The sequence below is a fragment of the Petaurus breviceps genome, unplaced genomic scaffold (assembly GCF_028583685.1).
Source record: "Petaurus breviceps papuanus isolate PSGF00001 unplaced genomic scaffold, PetGlider_PUasm1.0 140, whole genome shotgun sequence".
Taxonomy (NCBI): domain Eukaryota; kingdom Metazoa; phylum Chordata; class Mammalia; order Diprotodontia; family Petauridae; genus Petaurus; species Petaurus breviceps.
The window spans coordinates 4093296-4106995 of NW_027185698.1; the positions used below are offsets into that span (position 1 = coordinate 4093296).

General features: G+C 39.3%; 1 protein-coding gene across 5 annotated transcripts in view; it reads left to right on the plus strand.

Moving 5' to 3' along the window:
• Positions 1-509: 509 nt before the first annotated feature.
• Positions 510-13700, plus strand: part of ARAP2 (ArfGAP with RhoGAP domain, ankyrin repeat and PH domain 2) — a 251214-nt gene continuing 238023 nt past the window's right edge. For all 5 annotated transcript variants that reach the window (XM_069068703.1, XM_069068712.1, XM_069068731.1 and 2 more), the window contains exon 1: positions 510-646. The gene's annotated coding sequence lies outside the window, so the exon portion shown is untranslated. The remainder of the gene's footprint in view (positions 647-13700) is intronic.

The following is a 13700-nucleotide window of genomic DNA, read 5'->3' on the forward strand; positions in this document are numbered from 1 at the left end:
GGGGGGGTGGGGGGGGGGGGGGGGGGGGGGGGGGGGGGGGGGGGCGGCTGAGGTGAGGAGTGAAAGGGGCAAGCGGGGCCCTGAAAAGTGGAGCGGGCATTGAGTCAGCTGCTCAAGTATGCTGTAGAGCAGGGACTGCCGGCCCGGCCGCCCCCGCGGGTGAGCCGGGGCTCCAACAGCGCCTCCGCCGACGCGCTCGGCTTTCCCGGCTCCGGAGCTTCCCTCCCCCGCGGCGCTCGGCTGGGTGAAGCCTCAGCCGAGGCTGCGGAGGGTGGCAGGAGGAGGAGGCAGCGGGAGGAGGAGGAGACACCTGGGCATGGGAGCTGGGCGCAGGGGGCGCGGCTCTTCCGGGGTTGCGCCGCCTGCGCCGCCGCCCGCCAGCCCGATAGCTCGCTTGCTCGCTGTCCTGCCTGCTACCTCTCCCAGGTGCTGCCGGGTGTTCAGGTGCGCGCAGCCCCGGCCCCCGTCCGGGCTCTGACAGCGCAGCACGCGCCCGCCCGCCACAGGAAGGCGAGAGAAGCCAGCGAGGAGGAAGAAGAGGAGGCAGAGAGAAAGCGAGCAAAGGGCCGCCCGGGAGATCGGAGCACCGTCGGCCGCGGAGACGTCGGTGCCCGTCTTGCTGCCGCTGCGTTCAGTCCAGTCCTGAGTAAGTGCTTGGAGATCCCGGGCCGCGTTTCTTGCTCTAAGGTGGTCTGGGGATTTGAAAAAGAGTAACCCAAAAAACTTTTCCTTAGTAATTTTCTAGAGCGAAATGTGCTTGGCATGGGTCCCTGCCCCCTTAATTTTGCTTCTTGGCGTGGGCGTCTTAAAGGAAAAAAGAAGCAGAAACTGATAGAGGGCTAGGAACTCACTCCCTCTGCTTCTGGGATTTGTGGAGACGGACAAACCATCACAACAAGCCTGTTATTGAAGAAAAAAAATCCCACTCGTCTTCCAGAGGGTCTGAGCCTATTGAGCTGCAGGAATGAAGTAGTTATTTACGGCGTGCAAATAATCCCTTCAGTTTGCTTTGCCCCTGTGCCCGACAGCTCCCGGCTTGTTAGGTTACACTGCACCTAAAGGCCCAGTTAATTATCTTTAATTACAGTAGTTTGACCTTCACTTGCATGAAAGTAATTTTACGTACGGCGATAGAGTATGTTTTACAGATTTCGGGCAGGGCAGTCCCTCGCCACTGAAGACTTGGGAGTACAGTTGTTCATCTTCTGGTAATGTCAGACTTAATTTTCACCCAGGATGTTTAATTTCTTTTTCTTTATGGGCATTTAAATATTTTTCTGTGGAGTTTTTTTTTTTTTGGCTTTGGGTTATAAGTTCTATTTTATTATATAGTAAAGTCTAAGGCCTTTGATTAGGAGGAAATTGTAAGAAAACGATGAACTTCCCAGGTGTTGTGTAAGGTAATCCTGAAGTTGTTACAGCTTCCCTTGGATGTTGCAGCCTAACTCACTGGATTGCCCTTGAAGTCAGTTGTTGAGATTCCTGTTGTCCTGGACTTGAGAGAAAGAAATGGATTTGTATTTAAAAATAAGCCATTTTAATAGTGTACTTTACATTTGATGCTATTATTATTCCTAATTATAGTACTGTACTTACAAGGTCAGAATTGATTTTTTGTCTCCCACTTAAGCACTTTATGCCCACACTGGCTTATTGAACAGTGCCCAGGAGTACTTGGAAGCTTGAGGTCCTGCTTTTTTCTAAAAGGAAGTTAATTTTAATTTTGTTTAAAATAAAAAGAGAATCCCAATAAGTATTTACTTGACCTTCATGAACTCACCAGAGAAACACTTTTGGGGCAATGACTGGATAAGAAAATAGGCTATTTCATAATGTTTAAAAAGTGGGTCGTGAAAGTAGGATAAAAATCTACTAGTGTGGCAGCAGATATTTCCAGTTCTTTCCTTAAACACTGAATACACTTATAAACAATTTAACATGGATCTTAAATTTGAAGTGTTAAAGCCTTGGCTTGTGGTACTCAACAAGGATTTATTTAAACTAAAACATAGCTAGGGGGTAAATTGAATGACACTTTAAAACTTATTTATGTGGGTGTGTATACATGTTTGTATTTTTCTACTTCCTCCAGACTTGTCAGATTTAATATGAGTTGGCCAACATTGAATGGTTGTGCTGATGGTAGTTAAATAATCCAATGATTTTTTCTCCATTAATGACTATTAATGTCTATACTAAGAATTTAACAGGTATTTGAAAAATTATTTTTGAGCCACTGTAAATGAAGTTTTGAACCCGAAGAAAACAGTACCATGAGCTCTAGACTTCCATTAGTCTGTCAACAGTCAATAAACATTTAGCTCTTCTTATGTGACAGGCACTTCGAGAAGTACTTGAACAAGGCCCTGATCTATGACTTGAAGCTGGGAGACTGTTCCCTTCCCACGCCCTCTTCACTCCCAGTTACTTTTGAGGTGGTATTATTCTTATGTACCCGATAACTTTTTCTGGGGTTTCATTAATATACAATTTCCTGTATATGGCCCTTGCTCAATGGGACATTATAATGAAATATTTTGTTTATAAATAGGAGTAAGTTTGAAGCAGTGATAACCTTTCCATACAGTGCCAACTAGTAAGCACCATTTTTGAAACTCTTTGAGTAATCTTGATCAAGGATGCTATTAAAAGAGACAAGTTTAAAATGATATGTATTGCTTGAACCACCCTCTTATAACTATTAGGCATTTCTTCCCTTGATAGTTTTATAGGGCGATTGTAGAATTTCCTTCTGGTTAGTACTAAGATGGCCAAATCTTGAATTTTAATACTTAATAACTTCTTAATAATAATATGAAACTCAGGCTTGTCCATTAGAGCTTGAAGTGAGATGATGTACCTTTTCTGTTCTTGCCAAGGGAAATTTGAAGTTTTTCTGTGCATCATTTCAGTTTTTTTTTCATATTTATCCAGATTAAATCTGCATTTGTGGAGAAAGCATCCTATTTCCTTATCTCACTAATTAAAATGATACTGAAACCATTATGTTATTCCTTTCCTCATCTCCCCTTCCACCCCCAAGCCTTCTAATCCTTGATGGCAATCAGAGAGTAATTAGAACTTGGTTTATGTATTCACAAGAAGAAATTGAGTTTGGGTCTTAAGTGAATTCCTTGACTCTTTCTGTTGCCTTTAATTGTCAATGTTTAGCAACAGATTTCTCCCAGTACACAATATAAGTGATTATCTAAGCTCATTGAGTAGATCAGAATCTCATTTCTCTTTGAAGTCCATCCTGAGAGAGGTGTGTGTTTGTAGTTTAGTAATATTTTAGTCCAAAGCATTAACAGTGAAGCAATATGGGGAGATAAACAATTTTTAGAAATTTAAATACCCAAAAAAGTTCACATACACATATGTGTGTATATATGCATATATATAGCATGCAGATTGATGCAAAAGATGAAATTTAAAGAGGCCAAGTACTTGTAAATGGAAAAAAAAACCCTCACATTATTACTGATACTTCTGTGAGAAAAATGAATATAAGTTGATTCATAAAAGCCAGATTGACAATGCTGATTAAGTTGGAAGAGGGTGAAGGCACTTGGGGGTGTTACTTGTACCAGTCAATACTGTTGGCCATCAGGCCCATTACTAGAAAGTAATAGAGATTTTGAACTTGAACAACAAAAAAAATACTTGAACTTCAGTGCAGTAAATTGCTTCTAATTGACATGAATCTTAAAAACAAAGATGACACAAAATTTAGTGCCCTTTGAACAGACTACATTAGGAAGCTTATGGTTTGTATAGAATATGCTCAGTCACTCAATGTTTCACAGAAGGGATGGTTCAGTGATTAGATCCAGATCTATGGATGTGGTAATTTCTGTGGACATCAATAAAGCAATAAGTATTTATTGAAAACTTATTATATGGGATACAGAGAAAAAGTCAAGAAACCATTCCTGCCCTCAAGGTGCTTACATTTTAACAGGAGAGAGACAGCCCTTACAGAAATAGGTATATGCAAGACGTCCACTATATCTGGATTCCAATTCAGGATGCCGAGGAAGATTTAGTTTAGATAAAATTGAATCCTTGCTCTCATGAAATTTAAAAGTGAAGTAGGGAAAAAAAAGGGCAGTGCACATAACCTAGGATACAAGATAATTCATGCTGAATATTCTCAGGATTGTTAAATAAAGTTATATGCATTTTGAAGGGAGAATGGGGGAATTTGATATGCATGAGGGAGGTGGAATTTAGTTTGGGTTTTAAAGAATGAGTAGGAGATGTCAGTCATGGAGCGGGTAGGGAGGACTTTCTAGGCCAAGAGAAAAACATGAACAAAAGTTTTCAGGCAGAGGAGTATGGAATGTTGGAGGCAGAGGGATAAGTCCTAGGTAACCTCTACTGGGTATATCATCATGGAATTGTGTGACAGGAAAAGATGTGGCAAGAGCCAGAGATGACTTGTACATAGCCCAAGTGCTCCATTGCTACTCTCCTGATGTAGGGAGAAAGCAAGGAAGATCTCCAGCACATTGGGTGCAGCCTCTGGAGCAGACTTTTGGAAAAGATAGATGAGCATCACAGGATGGGCAGGCATGGATGACTTGTGACCTACCTCATTGGAGGGAACTTCTGAATCAGTGAGAGCACGGATCCATTTGCGTCTTTGAAAGTAACTGCAAACTAAATGAACTTGTCAGTAGGTCAAAAGCATCAAATAATGTTTCCTTACACGGTGGTGTGAATGTACAGAATAGTAGAAATTCACGGTTTTACTTTGTAAGTTTTGCAGAGGATTTTGCTTGCAGCCAAGCCCGTGAAGTAGGGATTGCAAATGTTACTAATGTCATTTTACAGAAGAGGAAAATGATGCTCAGTGAAGTTATGACCCTCCCACCCCTTAGGAGGAGCTGCTGGAGCTTGGAGTCTGCTGATGAAGTGCCTACCATGTGCAGGCATGATGCTTGGTTCAGGAGGTACATGTCCAAAAGTAGCTTTGTCCCCAAGGAGTCTACATATAATTCATATATATAAAATATTCATATATATATAAAGCATGCAGTGGATTTTTTTTTCGGGGGGGGTGGTATGGAGTGGGATGGCAGTAACAATTAGGGGAATCAGGGCTCTTGAAGGTGGAGGTGTACTTGAACTAAACCTTCAAGTACAAGAGGCAGACATGACAAAAGAGAACTTTCCAGGTATTTGGAGAAAGCCTATGTCAAGATAGGAAATTTGGGAGAGATGGGGAGTCTTGCATGGAGAAGCACAAACAGGAAGACTCTCCTAGCTGGAGAATACAGTGCATGAGTGTGAGGGATGTATAATCAGCCTATGAAATGAGGCTGGAGCAAGATTCTTCATTCTTCAAAGGTCTTTCAGTGCCAAAAAGAAGAGGTCTTACTATAAAGGAAGATCTGAAGCTTGTTGAACAGGGAGACAATGTGGTCTGACCTGCAGAAGCTTTGGGAATGTCAATTTGCAACTGTTTGGAGGGTGGATTAGGGGTTAGAGGACACTAGAAACCTATTAGGAGGCTATGGCAGTAGTCTGGCAGTAGTATGGCAGAGGGTTGTCATCTAGGGTGATTGTGGTGTGAATGGAGGACATAATTTTGGAGAACCTATAGTCACCTCTATACCATGTTGGGGTTTTACAGAGGCCTTTCTGGAATAATTTTGTTTTTATTGATGATAACAAGTATGCTGAGTTTTAGTAGCAATAGACCAATATGGCATATTTAATCTGGGCAAAGACAGTATCTTGGTTTGCCTCTCACCCACAAACATCTTATTTAATCCAGTTCTTGGCAGCAATGACTTTTGGTGGTCTCTTAACTGGTCTCCTTGCCTCCAGCCCCTCAAAGGTCCGTTCTCTGTAGGCATGGTCGCCCAACTGATCTTCCAGATGCACAGCTATGGGTGTTGTTTCTTTACATAGAAACTTTAAGTGACTCCCTCTGATTACCCGAGTCCTTAGTACTTAGCTTGGTATTCAAAGTTTCCACATTTTTAGTCTTATCTTTTCCTTTCTATACCGTTCCATACTCTAACCAAACTGGCATACTTTATTACCCTATAAAAACTCTTTATGCTTTTCTGAGTTTCTGCTGATGCCCTTTTTCCTTCCCCACTCCATTCTCTACCTTTGAAAATCCTGTACACAGTCTTAAAGAACAAGGCAAAGTGCTGTTTTCTTCTTCTCATGATCAACCATAGGCAGAAATGATCTCTGTATTTTTAGAATACTCTGCTTATATTGCTTATGATACTTATTTTACACTGTCTTATATTTCAGTCATGTGCATAGGTCTTTTTTCCTTCATCAAAAAAGTCTTAAGGTTTTGCTGGAGGGGGACAGTACCACAAACATCAGCATACATACAAATAAATACACACACACGTGTGTATGTATATATATATATATATATATATATATATATATGTATGTAGTCCTCTATCTATCTGTCTAGTCATGGAATCAGAGATGTAATGTTAGAGGTATTTTAGAGGTCCTCACATTTGGTGCTTTTATTTTACAGATGAGAATTCTGAACAGTGAAGTGCTTGCTTGAGGTCATCCAGGTAGTTCCTGAGAGAGCCCTTTGACTGCAAATCTAAAGTTTTTTCTACTGTGCCATCCATATATTCTACCCCGGGGATTTAAAAAAACAAACAAGCAACAATAACAACAACAAAAAAAACCTTCCAGAGAACCAAATGGGGGAAGTAAAGGCAGGAAGATCCATGGACTTGAGTGAATTCCAAAGGCAGTATTAGTCAATAGTGTGCTATGACAGCCCTCTTCCTTTTCCTCCTTTCCCAGCATAAGTGAATGCAGTCCTGGGCTGTATTGAGAGAATGACTTCTTGGAATAATCAGTCAATCAGCCAATAAGCATTTATTAAACATTTGCTATATATATGTCAGGTACTGTGTTAAGCTTTAAGTTTACAAAGAATAAGCAAAAATAGTTCCTGTCCTCATGAAGCTTACGTGCTAACAGATATATTATTCTCTCTGTACTCTGCATGCTGGTTAGATGACATTTGGAATATTGTGTTTAGTCCTGAGTGTCACAGTTTTGGATAGTATTGATACTTCCTTATTGAATCTATCAACCAGGAGGAAGGTGGTTAAGTTCATGCCATATAAAGATCAGTTGAAGGAAGTGGGGTTTTTTTATGATAGCTTTGGTGTGTTCAGGTATTTGAAGGGCTGTCAGATAGATGAGAGATTTTGCTTGTCCAAGAGGACAGAATCAAGAATCAAAGTCAGGGGAGGGGAACCTGGGGCCTCAAAGCCACATATTGCCTTCTAGGTCCTCGGGTGTGGCTTTTTGACTGAGTCCAAATTTTACAGAACAAACACTTTTTTATTAAGGGGATTTGTTCTGTGAAGTTTGGATTCCCTCAAAGGGCTGTACTTGAGGACCTAGAGGGCCACATGTGGCCTCAAGGCTGAAGTTTCCCCATCTCTGGTCTAAGTGGAAGTCAGGAAAAGCTTCCTCAATGCTATCCAAAAGTAGAATGGTAAGCTTCATGGATTCCCCCATTTGGAAGGAAGTCCTCAAGTAGAGTTTGGATGTTGTACTAGTTGTCTGCAGAAGTCTCTTTCAGCTCTTAAAATGCGTACTTTATTCTAATATCTATCCATTCATCTCCATTTTCTGTGCAGTTAGATGGGCAGTAAATCATAGATTTGTTGCCATAGATATAAAAATGGATATCTTACTTTTATATCACTCTATTTCTCTAGATAGAAATTTCTTCACAGAGAGTCATCCCCCATAACAAAGAATAAAAGAGAAAGAGGAAAAAGAAAATCAACAAAGCTGCCATATCAACTGAGTTTGACAATATTTGCAGTGGAGCCCTAGAATTTTCAAGAGACCAAAGTGACCTCAGTGATCATCTGGACCAAATCCTAACCATTTTTTTTTTACCCAATCTTGAACATATAAATGGACTTTTAAGTTTGCAGATTTTTGACATTATTGTCATCATATCAAATCATAGAAATCATCATAGCAGGTGAACCAATCTGAAAGGACCTAATCACAAAATTAGTATTGAAGTCAAAGTTACTATTTATCAATAGAAAAGTAAAGAGTGTTTTGAAACTAACTTGGTCCTACACAGACCCAAATCTTGGTCCCCAAATTCAGTGGAATGGAGGATTTCGGGTCCTGGAACATTCTTAAATAAGTATCTCTGTACTTCTCAAGTTGACCTGACTGGATGTTAAAGTTTATGTCCTGGTCACACTTAGATTGAAATGTAGCAGTTTCACGATTGTAGTCCAGTGACATACATTAGCACTATACACGTGGATGAAGCTAGAAGTCAGGTTTGTGTGCTACTGTGTCCTCAACAACCCCAACTAGTATATGTATGTGACTTCTCAACCTCATTCAACCCAGGAACTGACCCACTCACTACTCTTTATATGTCTACCATTCCTGCTTTCACGGGGACTGAAAAAGTTGAACTCTTCTAATTACCAAATGATTAAAGCCCTTACTTCAAAGATCTTCCAATCCAGAGTTTAAAATACATTTTCTAACCCTAGCCAATTTGCTCAAAAACCAGATGGACTGCTTTGGCAAGGATCATGAAAAAGATGGAAGGCTTATTAAAGCTGATGATATGATCGGGCACTTGATTGTTGAGATAGTATCTGAACTGAAATATTATCTGCTTTTAATAAAGACTTTTCAGAATGAGTGAAAGCAAAGTTACAACTTTGGCTTTCACTGAATGAAGAAGAGGTAGATAAAAAATTTTAAATTCTGAAAAGTAAGATTTCAAAAAAACTAAATTACCTTATTCAGTGGCCACTGCACAATAAAACTCACTAAAATTTGACCTTTTTTTCTTAAAAGTATCCTTTCCTCTTGGACCATACAGCAAAATCTTGTGTCCAGAATATATTTTTGTATTTCAGTTATCTAATATGCCTGAAAGTACATTCTCCTGTTCCTGGGTGGCATGGTCAAAGTCCTATCTCTTGCTAGTCTTTCTGGTTATACAACTCTGATTAAAAATATTAATTTTTTTTCTTTTAGCACATACTATATACTTACCATAATGCAAGGTACTTTGGGAATAAAAAAGGACATTATAGTTACTGCTAATAGGCAGTTATGGACCAATTAGAAATAGAAAGTAAACAAAAATCAGTTATAGAACTAAACAAGACATAAAGTACAAATTGATTTGTGACTCCAGACAGCATCGGAAATTGGACAATAGATGGATCAGTGAAGACTGTGATAGTACAGAAAAGATTTCATAACTGAAGTTAGATTTGGTACTAAGACATGGGGGACATGTAGGACCATTGGAAGGGATCATTCAGGTAATTAGCTAGCATTTGTTTAAGTCACTGGGCTAAGCACTGGGAATACAAAGAAAGGCAAAAAAAAAAAAACCAATCTTTGACTGTCAAAGGTCAAGACTTTTGTCTAACGATCAGATAAGACATTTCAGATCAGTGGGCAAGAGAACCAAGCTGATTGAACAGTGTAGAGGCAGAAATACGAGTTCCAAAATCACCCTACGTCCTTTGGTACCTCAATACTTTCAGGTATCTGTAATTTCATCTGTGTAAATACTCTTTAATGATGCAAGTCTAAGCCTATACATACCTTCTTGGTCTTGTTCCAGTTCTCTACAGGCGGAGAAGAGGAAGGCAGTGGACCAGTCATGGAGTGTTGGCTACCAGTTGGATACTGATTTCTTCCTGACTCTTAAAAAAAATTAAATCCTTTTTATTACCGCTTTTTATTTTTATATGGTGTTCATTTCTGATTAGTCCCTCTACCTAGTGAGTCATCTTCTGTCATACAAATGTTAACAATTTTTAAAATTAAATATGAACATTTAAAATTAGCAAAATCAGCTACGACATCAACAATTATTGAAAGTATAGATAATATTCTATACCCATAATTTCTTCACCTCAGCAAATAAGGAAAGGAAGTGCCTTTTCTCAACTCTTTTCAGGGGCAAAAAGTTGTCATTAAAATTATGTGACATCCAGTTTCATTTTATTGTTTGATATTGTTTGATAATCCACATTATTGTCTTGTGGATTTTTTCCTTGTTCTGCTAACTTTATTGTGTCAGTTCATATCAGTCTTCCCACAATTCTCAGATTTCTTCATTTTCATAATTTCTTATGGAACAGAAATATACCATTGTGCTTATGTACATCATTGTATCTCACTATTTCCCAATTGACAGGCATGTAATTAATTTGGAATTTTTTGCTATTAAAATTTCTGCTAAAATATTTTGACATATATTGGACTTTTATTATCCATCCTGTTAGAGATACACATCTGGTAATGAAATCACAGTGTTAAAGGGTGTGGACATTTTAGGCACTATTTTTAAGCATAATTTTAAATTGCTTTCCAGAAAGGTTGGACTAATTCATAGCTTCACCAACAGCATATTAATACACCTGTCTTGCTGTAGCCTGTCCACCTCTCCAACACTGACTAGTTCTATGTTTTATCATCTTTGCCAATTTTATGCATGTGGGATGAAACTTCAGAATTGTTTTGGTTTATGTTTCTCTTATGAGAGATTTGGTGCAATCTTTAAAAATTTAGAGGTTTTCTTTTGAAAACTAGTTGTTCATAACTTTAACAAGAAGGCACAGCTACCCAACCTGGTACAGTACTCTTTTTCCCAACCACCCTTACCCAACGCAAGACTGATGAAATCCTGTATGATTTTTCCTTCCCAGTGGTTTCAGGCCTTGGGCCTCTTTACGCCTTTGGATACATAGTAGATATGGCCTCTCATGTTGCTTTGATATGAGGGGAGTTGCCAACTACATTCCTTCTGGTCAGATGGAGGACCGGTAGCTCTTATCTGTCACTGTGTCCTGAGTACCATTTAGTTCTCTCTGCAAATCAGGAAGCTTTGGATCTTTCCTTTAAAACTCTAAGGACCACTGGGACTTTCCATGGACCCTACAGCTGAAATAAGTCTTTCTTTACTCAATTTGAATGTGAGCTCTTTGAGATCAGGGACTGTATTGTTTTTGTTTTCTCAATACTTAAAACAGCATGTGACATATAGGAAATGCTTAACAAAATTTTTAAAATTGTTTTACCACTTATGCATTAGAGAATGACTCCTGGTCTTATGCATTTTTGTTAATTCCCTGTGTATCTTGGATATCAGCACCTTATCAGAAATATTTGATAGAAGGTTTTTTACCCAGTTAAAATTCCCTTTTTAATCTAGCCACAGTCATTTTTTTTTAAAGTGCTAAAGTCTTCAAACTTCAGGTTGTAGTGCCAATGCAGTATTCATTGCACCAATGGTCACTAAATATGCCTGCATAGTGCTCGATCACAAAATATAACAAACTTTCCATATAGAAGATAGAAGCAAAACATTTATTCAGACACCAGAAAACCCAATCCCAACACCAGGAAACTGAATCCATCATAGCAACATAGAAGTTAATGCACCACAATGTAGCAGAGAGCCACACCATCCTTTAGCTGTCCCATAAACCAACACAAGGCTAGCTGTCACAGCAGGTGGTAAACACCAACATTTACACACAAGCTTAACTGTCTCCCTCTGATTAGGCCTCTCCTCCCACCAGCTCTAGATGCTCTCACTCCCAGCTTCCTTTGGGCTCTGCTCTACCCTTCAGCAAACGCCTCTCACCGCAAGCTCCATGTGACTGCATTCAGCCTATTAGGGGGCAGGGAAGATCTTCAAATTCCCTTAGGCTTATTAAGGGGCAGAAAAATCTTCAAATTCCCATTATCATTATACATGTAAAGCAAATCTGTTTCTATTATGATGTGTATTTCAGGCTGAAGTGTTCTGAGGATTGATGCATATTCAGCATAACAGCATCTCTAGATGATCAGGTTTGTCAATTGTCAAGCATTTATTGTTTTCTATGTTTCAGACATTGATAGACATTGTGTATATAAAGACAGAATGAAACAGTTCTTGTTCTGTGGGAGTTCACATTTTATTGGGGGGAGAAAATGTGTGCATATATTAGTACATACAGATAAAATGCATGAAGAATAAATACAAAATAAATATAATGTATTTGGAAGTTGAGTTTAGGACAAGAATTATAGGAAGTGGTGTTTGGTCTTGAAAAAAGAAATTCTGTGAGGTGTAAGTGAGAAGAAAGTGCATTTCAAATAGTGGGGGTAGCTAATATAAAGGCACAAAAATGGAACCTAGAGTACCATGTGTGAAGAATCAGGAGGTGGTCCATGTGGCTTGACAGTAGTGTTCAGGAATGGGAGTAATGTTTAATGAGACTGGAAAGATAGATTGAGGGCAAATTGTAAAGAACTTCAAAATTCGAGAATGTTTCTTGAGTAGGGGAATAACCTGGTCAGATTTACACTTTAGAAAAATCACTCAGGCCTCTGTGTTGAGTATGAATGGGAGAAGGGAGAGCCTTGAGGCAGACCAGTGGGGAGGCCAGTAGTTTGAGCAGGAAGTGGAGAGGTCCAGAACTAAGAAATAGAGAGTAGGGGGGCGGCTAGGTGGCTCAGTGAATAGAGCACTGGCCCTGGAGTCAGGAGGACCTGAGTTCAAATGTGGCCTCAGACACTTAACACACAAAAAAACTAGCCATGTGACCTTGGGCAAGTCACTTAACCCCAATTGCCTTCCAAAAAGCAAAAAAAAAAAAAATAGGAATAGAGAGTAGGAGGATTGTGCAGAGAGAAGTGAGGAGATGGAAATGGTGAGATTTGGCAACTGATTGTTATGTGAGGTGAGACAGAGTGAAGAATCAGTTACACATCTGAGAGACTGGAAGAATGGTGATGTCCCTGACAGAAATAAGAACATATCTAGTTATCTCAAGGGAGTGCCATGAATTTCACATAAAATCATTAAGGTGAAATGACTTAAAAGTTATAACGTATAAAAAGTAGTCTAATACTTTTAGGAAGTTGAAAGAAGAGATGATTTGAAGTTAAGAGAAAACCAGACAGAGCCTAATAAGTTTAAGAAAGTTTAGATGGCATGATATTGAATTTTGGAGCAAGTATCAGGGCAGATGCTGATTACTAGAAGATGGATGAGTAAATATCTTTAGAAAGGTTCACAGAATGAATTTTAATTTTGAAACAAATTTTAAGAATGTTATTTTATACAATTACAGTACTGTTTGTTTAGGCACCAAAGTATTCCCCATAGCACATACTGTTAGTGAGGAAATAGGATTTACAGAATGTAGCCAGCCAGTCAGGTTGCCCCTACCTGTGCATAGGTGGCCTGGTGTGATCGAATGGCAATGAAAAGCCCCTTGTCTCTTCCAGATACCTTTTGCTGACCTCTTCTGGTACTTTACTTGTCTTCTGTCAGCATTGCTTAAAAGAAGTGATTTTCTTGGGGAAACTATTAAAAAGCACCTGTGCTGGCTGCATTTTTTTTTTACTGATATACTGAACGTCTCTGTTTGTCTCATTCTTTTTTGTCTTGCCTATGCCATTGCCTAATGTCTGAAAATTTATTTCCTGCCCTGCCACCTTTCGAGTCTTTTTTTTGTCAGAATTTTGCCCCCCCCAAAAAAAGCCAAACTAGAAGTCATCCCTCCTTACTGTAATTCAGAGCATGTTAAGAAACAAAGCTTCATATATTTATCATAGTCTGTCTTGAACAAATAGTTATTTGTGTACATATCTTATCACTTGATTCCCCAGAGGGT